Source organism: Bombina bombina, chromosome 5 (genome assembly GCF_027579735.1).
Source record: "Bombina bombina isolate aBomBom1 chromosome 5, aBomBom1.pri, whole genome shotgun sequence".
Lineage (NCBI taxonomy): Eukaryota > Metazoa > Chordata > Amphibia > Anura > Bombinatoridae > Bombina > Bombina bombina.
The window spans coordinates 917,815,603-917,827,102 of record NC_069503.1 but is presented as its reverse complement, the minus strand read 5'-3'; the positions used below and the strand labels follow the sequence as shown (position 1 = coordinate 917,827,102).

The 11,500-nt window shown below is 38.0% G+C and overlaps 1 pseudogene; it reads left to right on the top strand.

The window, feature by feature from the left end:
* The first annotated feature begins 644 nt into the window (after positions 1 to 644).
* Positions 645 to 763, top strand: LOC128661961 (uncharacterized; annotated as a pseudogene).
* Positions 764 to 11,500: the final 10,737 nt, after the last annotated feature.

Here is an 11,500-nt window from a genome sequence, read left to right as displayed (position 1 = left end):
CCACTCGATTGGATATTTATGCTAAACAAATAAAGGTTGTTTAATATTTCTACACCACCATCGGGTTCCCATACGTTTCTGTTCCACTTAAAACCTATTGAGGTTTCACCTTGTTTGTATAAAAAAACAAAAAAAACAAAAAAAAAACATTTCTCTTTATTCTGGATAATAATTCACACCTCAGCACAGACATAGCACTATAGCAAAATCCAGTATATAGAAGACAACAATATAACACCATTAGGAATATTGTAAGGGATATATAATCAGCATAGATTGTGTAATAAGTAAAAGATGAAACTAGCAAGTCCGTCCTTTATATAGAATATGTCTTGTTTCCGCTTTTTATTCTCTTAGATTAGCAAGCATATGTAAAAATTGGCATCTAGAAATGACATCTAAAAATGACACCTTAACATATACGCTAAAATGGCTTTATTATGACAGATAAGGGAATGTTTTAACAACATTCCAACTACTATCCAATGAAATTGAGCCTATTATACACACCCCTGCCCCATCCAATAGAAACCAAGCCCCTACTGAGATTATACCCAATAGAAACAGCTGAAAAACGGCTTGGAGATGACAGTAAACTCTCTTTCTGATCAGATCATGATGAGAAATAGGGCTAATACAGAAATGTCTACAGCCACACTGCCTTGAATGCACCTGATCCTGTCTGCTCTTGGAAGTTAAGCAGGGCCAGGCCTGGTCAGTACCTGGATGGGAGACCGCCTGGGAACACCAGGTGCAGTAGGAAGAAAAAAATAAAAAAATAAATAAATTAAATAATAGGTATGAAGTCATAACTAAAAAGGCTGGGTTTGTATATATATTTTTCCAAATCTGGAACACTGTATTCTAACATAGGAATTTTTGTATTTTCTCTGAATAAAAATGATCAGATGCAGACAGAGCTTGACAGAATAAGGATACCATCTAAATGTATTATAATGGATTTTTTAATCACAAATTTTTAAACTATAAACTGTATATTTTAAACACACATTTAAGGTCAGTAAAACAGGAAGTGCTTAACAAACACTTCCTGTTCCACAATTTTATGGCCAGCAATCAGTCTGGTATAAAAAGACCACTACTAACACCATAAAACCAGTCTTGATAAAGGTCTCTTTGTGACCGAAACGCGTCGACTGGTAAGCACAATTTCATTTTCTATTGATCTAAAAACAATTTACACCATCATATCTTTCTTTTACAGAAGGATCATCCAGGGATTATAACAAAATATTTGCCAAGAAGATAGAATTTTGGGTTGGAAAACGGCTAGCAAGTACTGACACTGCTATTCAGTATAAAACACATAAAATCACCATAACTATTGCTGTTAGGATTCACAACACTTTAAGGATTATTGTTTTTTCTTAAAGAGACACACTACTTATTATAATTTATTGTTGGATTATTTTTTCTATTAAGTTTTCACTGTTGGACTATTTTTTGGACTATTATTTACATTTATATAAGTTACTATTGGTTTTTCATTTTTCACAATCTTTGTTCTTAATTCACGTTTTTTGAAGATCAACCTATTTTTTTTACCATTAATATCTTTTGTACACTAATTTTTGCACACAACTTTTTTGATACACATTCTTTACATTGGCTTATTGCTGTCACAATATTTTTTACTTGACAATGCGTATGTGGTAAACACACAGTTAAAGGTCTTACTCAGAGCCTTACACATTAGTCACTATTGGCAATATTTAGTATTGCATAGAATCGAGAACATTATTGGTTCGATAATATTATATAACTGACTAATATATTTCACCTATTATGTGCATGTGGTAAACACAAAGTTGAATTTTTGTTGTGAGCCTTATACTTAATTTGGAATTTTTTAGGAATATTTTATAAGAGCATTGCTTGCACAATTTTAAATGCCATATCTGCTATTTAACTATTTGTTTTAACTATTCATTTAGCTATTATTGCTGTACAAATTTGTGTATGTGTATATGGTAAACACAAAGTTGAATTTCTGTTGTGAGCCTTATACTAAATTTGGAATTTTTTAGGAATATTTTTAAGAGCAATGTTTGCACAATTTTAAATGCTATATCCGTTACATAACTATTTGTTTTAACTATTCATTTAGCTATTATTGTTGTATAAATTTGATTGTTTATACATGGATCCATGTTTTTAACTTATTTGTGTACTCAATAAATTGTTTATTTTAATCGTTTGACAATATTGCATTAGGTCCAGACCCAGCCTTTGTATAGTTGGCGCTTTGGTATACCTTATTAGTTAAAAGAGAGAAGCACTCAACCTGGGAACCAACAATAGCATAATAGCTTATTCTATGGCTAGTTACCACCCAAGAAGCAGCCTCTTTTGCTCAACATGTGCCTTTAACAGAAAATAACTTTCCTGAAGCATATCAGTCTGATCCTGACTTCACAGTACAGTCCAGCTCCAAAATACCAGGCAATCCCTCTCTGAACGAGAGAAACAGCAAAACCCCAGATGTACATTTCGGCCTATTGTGGGCCTCGTCAGGGAAGTGCAGCCATATCCCTCTAGGCACACTGAGCAACGGGTCCACGTCTGGATTCCTGCATCACACTTAGGGAGACTTCCCTAAGTGTCATAATTTGCATAAATTAAAAGAGAGAAGCACTCAACCTGGGAACGAACAATAGCATAATAGCTTATTCTATGGCTAGTTACCACCCAAGAAGCAGCCTCTGTTTGCTCAACATGTGCCTTTCACAGAGAAGAACTTTCCTGAAGCATATCAGTCTGATCCTGACTTTACAGTACAGTCCAGCCCCGAAATACCAGGCAATCCCTCTCTTAACGAGAGAAACAGCAAAACCCCAGACGTATGTTTCGTAATTCTTTTATTAGAAAAATAATCATATATGCATATATACAAAATAAAATCATAATAACAAATGAAAACAAAATATCTCTTGTTACAAAACTGAAATATTGACCCAAATTTTTGTCATCAGAAAAAAATCAAAATGCAAACATTAAACTTAAATAATCACACAAAATAAAATTAAACATATTTCAAATACAGACAAAAACAAACTGGCGAAAAAAACAAAACAAAAAAAACAAACAAACTAAAAACTAAATAATCCAATCCTTCCACTCCTTTGTCTTCCAGATGCCTTCAGAATCTAATTCCCCATCGCCTCCTATCAAAAGAAAAATACAAAAACAACTTCCCACGGATCATAACCACACAATTACCTACAGTAACTAGCTCTTTCTTAAAAATCAAAATATTATGCACATCCCACAACACCTCCTTTACACAACATGCCAACAACCATATCAATCTTGCTTTCACCTTTTCCACACCACTTCCACACAAACCATACATTATATTAAAAGTAAAAAACTGCACTCCAGTCAGACCCTTAATCATCCTTTTCAAACTTCTCCAAACATCCCTAGCATACTCACAATTCCAAAACAAATGAATAACACTCTCGCTTTGACCACAACCATCTCTAGGACACACTTCTGAAGCCACTAAACGACGCATTCTCTGAAAATCCCTTGTTGGCAAACACTTATGCACACTCATCCAACTAATATCTTTCTGCCTATTCATCAAATACTTATTACACACATTTTTTCATACCAACACACATTCATTTTCATTCAAACCCCCAATCAACTCAAGACCTTCCTTCTTCTCCAACATTTTCAACACCATTCTGTTTGCACACCACATCTCCCTACTAACATTCTCCAAACCATATTTTTTAATCCAACATTCCACCCTTACATAGAACCACGGAACAGCAAAACATACCAGTTTCTTTCTATCAATCTCAAATAAACCATATCGTCTTAAAACATTTCCACAAGCATACTTTACCATACAACCAGCCATGCTATCCTTACCACTCAGAACCACACACCTACTAACATATTTCACAGCCAAAAATCTCTCCACATTTGGAAAACCCTTACCACCAACATTCTTACTCTTAACAACAACATCTCTTTTCAAACGCTCCATACCAGAACTCCAGAAAAAAGAAAACAACACTCTCAAAATTCTCTGAAAAATCCTCTCAGGTGGCAGAAAAACTAATGCCAAATATAACATAATAGGGATCAAAACCGATTTAATAACTAACATGTTTCCTTCCAAAGATAAAGACCTTAAAGACCAAAACTGAAGTTTTCTACTCACTTTATCAAAAACATTCTCCCAACTTTCCAAGCCTTTCAAATCCACATCAAATTTCACACCCAACACCTCAATTGCACCTTCAGTCACAGGCCATCCACAGGAATCAATCTCCCTATCATTACCAAAAACTTTAACTTTACACTTATTTCAATTAACTCTGAAACCACTTGCCATAGAAAAACATTCAACTAAAGTTTTCACCCTCCTCAAACCAGCCTCACACACCACACTCACATCATCCATATACCCAATCACTTTTAAACACCTTCCATTACTACCAGGAACACTCACACCTCTAACTAATTTATCCTTCCTCAAACTAGTTAACAATGGCTCAATGACACATACAAATAACACAGGAGACAAAGGACATCCTTGACGCACTCCAGATTTAACACAAAATTCCTCAGTCAAAAAACCATTAACCTGAACTTGACTCACAATATCACCATACAAACATTTAAACCATCCAATAATCTTACTAGAAAAACCTAAAAGTTCTAAAACATGAAACATATAATCATGGACTACCCTATCATACGCTTTTTCAAAATCCACAATAGCAATAGCAACAGACCTCATCCTCTCCCTAACATACCACAGTACATCACGTAGTAACAACAAACTTTCAGCAATCTGATGCCCAGGAACAGCACACACTTGATCTTCACCCGCAACCTTACCAATCACTCCACGCATTCTATTTGCCAACACCTTTGCAATAACCTTATAGTCAACATTCAACAACGTAATCGGCCTCCAATTCCTCAAATCTCTCTTATCACCCTTTTTAAATAACAAATCAATCAAACCTTTCTTCATTGAAACAGGCAAAACATTCATTCTAAAAACAAACTTACAAACATCCAACATATCCACCCCAATCAAATTCCAAAAACAAGTATAAAATTCAACAGGCAAACCATCACAACCAGGTACCTTACCATTCTTAAAACTCCTAACAACCTCTGCAATCTCATCCAAACTTAGATCCCTTTCTAACAAATCATTATCATAATTTTCCAACTTAACCTCAATGTCTTCCAACAACTAATTTTCCAATAAAACATCTCTTGTTTTTTCTTTATACAGCTCACTGTAAAACTCATGAACTTCAGGCAAAACACAATCCGTACCATTAATTTCACACTTAACCTTATCAAAAACACTAACAAATCCAGTCTTTCCTTCAAAAGCTTTCTTAAAAAAATATTTACTACAAGACTCATCCTTTTCCATTTTCTCCAATCTTGCCATAAAAACAATTTGCTTTCCTTTTTCATGCAAACACTTTTTATTATCTTTCTTGCTTCAGCAATTTCCTCATGCACATCAATACCACAATTTCTCAATGCATACAAATACAATAACCTCAGATACCATTTATCATACAACTCCCTTTCCATTATAGCTTTCTCACAGCCTTTCTTAATAAAAAACCTCTTTATTTCCACCTTCAACCATTCCCACCACATAAGCACATTACTAAAATCACACTTTCTTTCATGCCACCTTTCATACATCCAAGCAAACTGACCCTTAATCTTCTCATCTTCTAACAAATCCACATTCAGCTTCCAAACACCCTTACCATACTTGATCTTCAAATCACAATTCATCTTACACATCAAAAGGGCATGATCCGTAAAGGGCATCCGCTTTAAAGAAAAATCATCAACACATAGAAATTTAGATAAAAAACAAAAATCAATTCGAGATTTTATCCCACCACTATCACTAAAGAAAGTAAAACCCTCCCCTGAAAATGAAACGGACCCAAAGGCATCCTTCAAACCAACAGATTTAAGCAGATCAACTAAAAACTTCCCTGAGCTATCCACCCTACAATCACTCCAACCCTCTCTGTCCCCATTCTTAATAATACAATTAAAATCCCCAACCAAAAAAGTTGGCTCTCGACCTGGCAGAAAAAACTTTAATGTTTCAAAATTAAACAAACGTTCTACCCTATTTGGAGAAGCATATACATTAAACAAACAAAAAACAGTTCCACAAAAACTAAAACTAACCAAAAGAACCCGACCTGGGACAATATGAACTACATTAAGGATAGAAATACAAAACCCCTTAAACAAAACTCCCACCCCCCCCATTCCTATCATAAGAACAAGACCATACTTTAGGACCATATTCCCAGTCAGCACATTTAGGATGTTCAGAGAGACCACATTCCTGCAAACAAAAAATATTAGCAGAACATACAGATAATAACTTAAAAATTGCAGCTCTCCTTGCTATAGTTTTCATACACCTGACATTAAGGGAAGAAATGGTCAGAAACATCATAATTTTTTTTAAAGAAAAACAAACAAACAGGGAAAAAAAATTAACATCAGGACTTTTTCTTTTCTTTCTTTTTCTTAGGACTCAAAGGAGATCCTTTAAATCTGCCTCTGTGACGTGCCGACCTCCTAGGCTCCCCCTTGCCAGCCTCATAACCAGTAACTTCAGCAAGTTGGTTCACATCTCATTTATCTAGATAACCAACAGAAGAGGTATCAGAAAAGTCACCTATACACTGGCTTGAGTTAGAGGGAATGTCTTTAGTAGAGACAGAAGTAAACTCTGAAGTTAAAGAGTCAGCATCACTTGCAGTATCTGGATCTACACTCTTAACTACTGGTAGATCCAAATCAGGACTCTCCCATCCATCAGAATCCGCACCTTTTTTCCGCTTGGAGGCAGATTTTTTCCCTGCAGTGTCCATATCCTCCTCAGAACCAGAGGACACAACAGCAGACCAATCAATGTTCTCCCCTTCACCAAGAACAGCATCAGGAACACGATCACAAGATGACACAGTGAAGGAAAAAATCTCTGTCCCAGGAACAGCAACAGTATCATCCACAGAATTGGGCAACAGGGCTTCAAGAACATCGGAAGCAGCTATCACATTAGATGTAGCAAGATCCACCTCCTGAAGATTAGATTGGGCTTCCTGCACCTTCTCATCCACAGGAACCACCACAGAAGCATCAGACACCTCTCTGACAGGGACCCCAACTGCAGTTTTCTAACACAAAAGAGGTAATATAGAGATCAATGCCTCATCAGAGACCTCCTCCTCATTTACAGATGGCTCAACCACAACTGAAGATGTTTTTTTTTTGCAACATCAGCGTAGGAAGGCTTCACTCTATCAAGCCCCTGCAACATCATCAAAGGACACATCCTGCACAGATGACTTGAAGAACCACACAGGTCACAGGTCTGGCGTTTACTACAGTGGGCAACAAGATGATCCTCCTCACCGCAATTTCGACATCTGGCACCTGGACAATTTTCAGCAATGTGACCAAACAAGTTGCAACTATGGCAAAACAGAGGCATGTTATCATAGTATAGGAAACCGCTATTTCCACCAATGGCGAAAGTCTGTGGAGGGTGTTTCTTTCCACCAATACCTAATTCGTCTGGCACAAACCGCACCCAGAACCTGCGCTTTCCATTGAAAGTCCCAAATTGATTCTTCAGCTTGCTACCTCCTTGAACATCATCAAAGTAGTGACAAAGAAACAGACGAATTTCCACATCAGTGACCCAAGGGTTGTAAATATGTACTGTCACCAGGATTCTTCTCTCCCTCTGCACACAGGCAACAAATCTCATGCCCACCAACTCTGGAGCAGCAGCCATATCAATAGTCCATTGATAGCAGGTCTGTAAATGATGCTCATCGGTGAAAGCCACATCAAAAATCACTCTTGAAGGGAAAGACTGAACACAATGCAAACTTGCTCTTGGCATCTTCAAAACACCCTCCAAAACAACCTGCTGGACATGAGCCAAACCAATCTTCTCTCGGAAGTCCTCAAAAATCAACACCCGAAGTGTATGGGGAACATTTGGCACATTGGTAGCCATAATTGTCCTATTGCCTCTTTAGGCTGGATTTCAGAGCGCCCCCCCAAAAGCAGCATGTGGCTGAAGTACAGGGATGATGCCACAAGGCCAAGGGGATGGCCCTACTACCCAGTTGCTCTATGCCTAAGGAGTAGCCACTCCCCCAATAGCAGCAGGAGCCCAAATCCCGAAGGAAAAGGACCCCAGGCCGAAGGAGCAGGTCTCCAGGCAGCAAATCTTTCAACCAAGACCAAGCACAGAAAACTGTACTTGATCCCAGCCAAAAACCCGAGAACCTCAGACGATCATTTCGGCCTATTGTGGGCCTCGTCAGTGAGGTGTAGTCATATCCCTCTAGGCACACAGAGCAACGGGTCCACATCTGGATTTCCGCATCACACTTAGGGAGACTTCCCTAAGTGTCATAATTTGCATAAATAAAAAGAGAGAAGCGCTCAACCTGGGAACGAACAGTAGCATAATAGCTTGTTCTATGGCTAGTTACCACCCAAGAAGCAGCCTCTTTTTGCTCAATATGTGCCTTTCACAGAGAAGATCTTTCCTGAAGCATATCAGTCTGATCCTGACTTCACAGTACAATACAGCCCCGAAATACCAGGCAATCCCTCTCTGAACGAAAGAAACAGCAAAACCCCAGACGTACATTTCGGCCTATTGTGGGTCTCGTCAGTGAGGTACAGCCATATCCATCTAGGTGTCATAATTTGTATAAATAAAAAGTGAGAGTGATTGCCTGGTTTTTCGGGGCTGGACTGTACTGTGAAGTCAGGATCAGACTGATATGCTTCAGGAAAGATCTTCTCTGTGAAAGGCTCATGTTGCTTCTTGGGTGGTAATTATCCTTAGAACAAGCTATTATTATTAAATTGTTCGTTCCCAGGTTGAGTGCTTCTCTCTTTTTATTTATGCAAATTATGACACTTAGGGAAGTCTCCCTAAGTTTGATGCGAGAATCCAGACGTGGACCCGTTGCTCAGTGTGCCTAGAGGGTTATGGCTGCACCTCACTGATGAGGCCCACAATAGGCCGAAATGTACGTCTGGGGTTTTGCTGTTTCTCTTATTCAGAGAGGGATTGCCTGGTATTTCGGGGCTGGACTGTACTGTGAAGTCAGAATCAGACTGATATGCTTCAGGAAAGTTCTTCTCTGTGAAAGGCACATGTTGAGCAAAAAGAGGCTGCTTCTTGGGAGGTAACTAGCCTTAGAACAAGCTATTATGCTATTGTTCGTTCCCAGGTTGAGCGCTTCTCTCTTTTTATTAATGCAAATTATGACACTTAGGGAAGTCTTCCTAAGTGTGATGCGGGAATCCAGACGTGGACCCATTGCTCAGTGTGCCTAGAGGGATATGGCTGCACCTCACTGACGAGGGCCACAATAGGTCAAAACGTACGTCTGGGGTTTTGCCGTTTCTCTCGTTCAGAGAGGGATTGCCTGGTATTTCGGGGCTGGACTGTACTGTGAAGTCAGAATCAGACTGATATGCTTCAGGAAAGTTCTTCTCTGTGATAGGCACATGTTGAGCAAAAAGAGGCTGCTTCTTGTGTGGTAACTAGCCATAAAACAAGCTATTATAAGCTCAATACCCTAACCACTCAATACCCTAACCACCCTCCCCTTCCCAGATCCCTTGCCCAGCACGTTTTATTCCACCCTCCCTCTCCCTCCTTCCCATAGATTTCCATTAGTAGCTGGGTAAATGTAGCGCACACGCACGCATGCCCCCGCGTCCCCCCAGCCACGACTGTGGCACGTAACTGTCAGATACCTGTAAGAGGAGCCAGATGTGAACATCAATGGGCTGCCCACCCGCTTCCCTGCTGCTGCTCCCACCCACCAATGATCGGCCCCATCCATGGCCGATGCAGAGAGGGCCACAGAGTGTCTCTCTCTGCATCGGCCATGGATGGGGTGAAAAGGGTAATGCAGTGATGCCGGAATATCGAGGCATCACTGCAGTAACCTGGAAGCAGCTGGAGCGATCAGGATCGCTTCCAGAGCTTCAAACCCCAGAGGAAGTGCCAGACACGTCCTTGGTCCTTAAGTGTATTTTTTTGTAGGACATGCCTGGCACGTCCTTGGTCGTTAAGGGGTTAATACCAATTATTTTGCTTATCCATAGAATTTCTGATTTGTTTAAATCTTATAACCAAAGAAGGACCAATATTCTTCTAATAAAGGTAAAAAGTGGATGTGTCAGGGAGCTCAGTAAAACAGTTTAAGCCTGCCCACTGTTCACACTCCTCACAAAGTGTGAAAAAGTTGAAAAGACTGAAAGGAAAGATTGTGGGTGGCGCCAGTGAAGGCTAACTGTGAGAGTAATTGATTTCTGGTGGGGAATATGTCTAAAAGTGTGAGTCACAATTTCCAAAAAATAAAAGTATATATATAAATCACAACTATACCTATTGTAAAAAGAGATTATTAATAATATTACCAAACTAATTCAGCTCTAAGGACAATAAAAAATAATCCTAAAAAACAAGTTGTTTAAATAAATTGATAATATTTTATTTTAATACATAGACTAGTCAAAACATTAGGACATTTAGAGTAGAATTGCACCGGTGCCCCTAAAATAATTAGTATTAAAAAATCTAATAGAACAATGATTCCTAAAAAACAATTCCTAAAACACAATATAATATACTTATTCCTAAAACACAATTTATTATACTTATAATATACTTCTTCCTAAAACACAATATATTATACTTATCAAACAATCTAAAATAAAGAACATAAGATGAGAGGTGATTCGTGTGATGCAGGTTAGTGGAAGTATAATACAGATACCAGCTCTCAAAGTCCCTTTTAGTAACCTTGCAGCGATAACATTAGTCAGATTCTGATTTACTCCTATTCCGGATAAGTGTAATAAAGTTGCAACTTAAGATATTTTTCCAATTTGTTACATCAAATTTGTTACATCAAATTAGCCCGGGCTATCGCTGCAAGGTTACTAAAAGGGACTTTGAGAGCTGGTATCTGTATTATACTTCCACTAACCTGCATCACACGAATCACCTCTCATCTTATGTTCTTCTAATAAAGCTTAAATAGTTTTTTTTTTATATTTATCATAAACAACAGTAGGTCAGCTGCATGCAGAGATGCCTTCAGTTCTTCCTGACTCAGTACTATACAATCTAGGTTTTCTCTTAGTACTATTGCACGTGGTTAATTGCCAAATTAAGTAGTATTGATGAGAGATAGCAACCTTGTCTTGTTCCTTTGAAAAAGTGAAGTTTCAAGATCTTGATGTTTTGAATATTATTGCTGTCTTTGGATTACAATATATTTTTTTTTTACCTTCAATACTACATATTTTTATTACTTAAAAAATGATGGTCCCATACTATAGAGAATACATTTAGGCATCAACTAAAAAAATAACCCATTATTTGCTTTTTTAC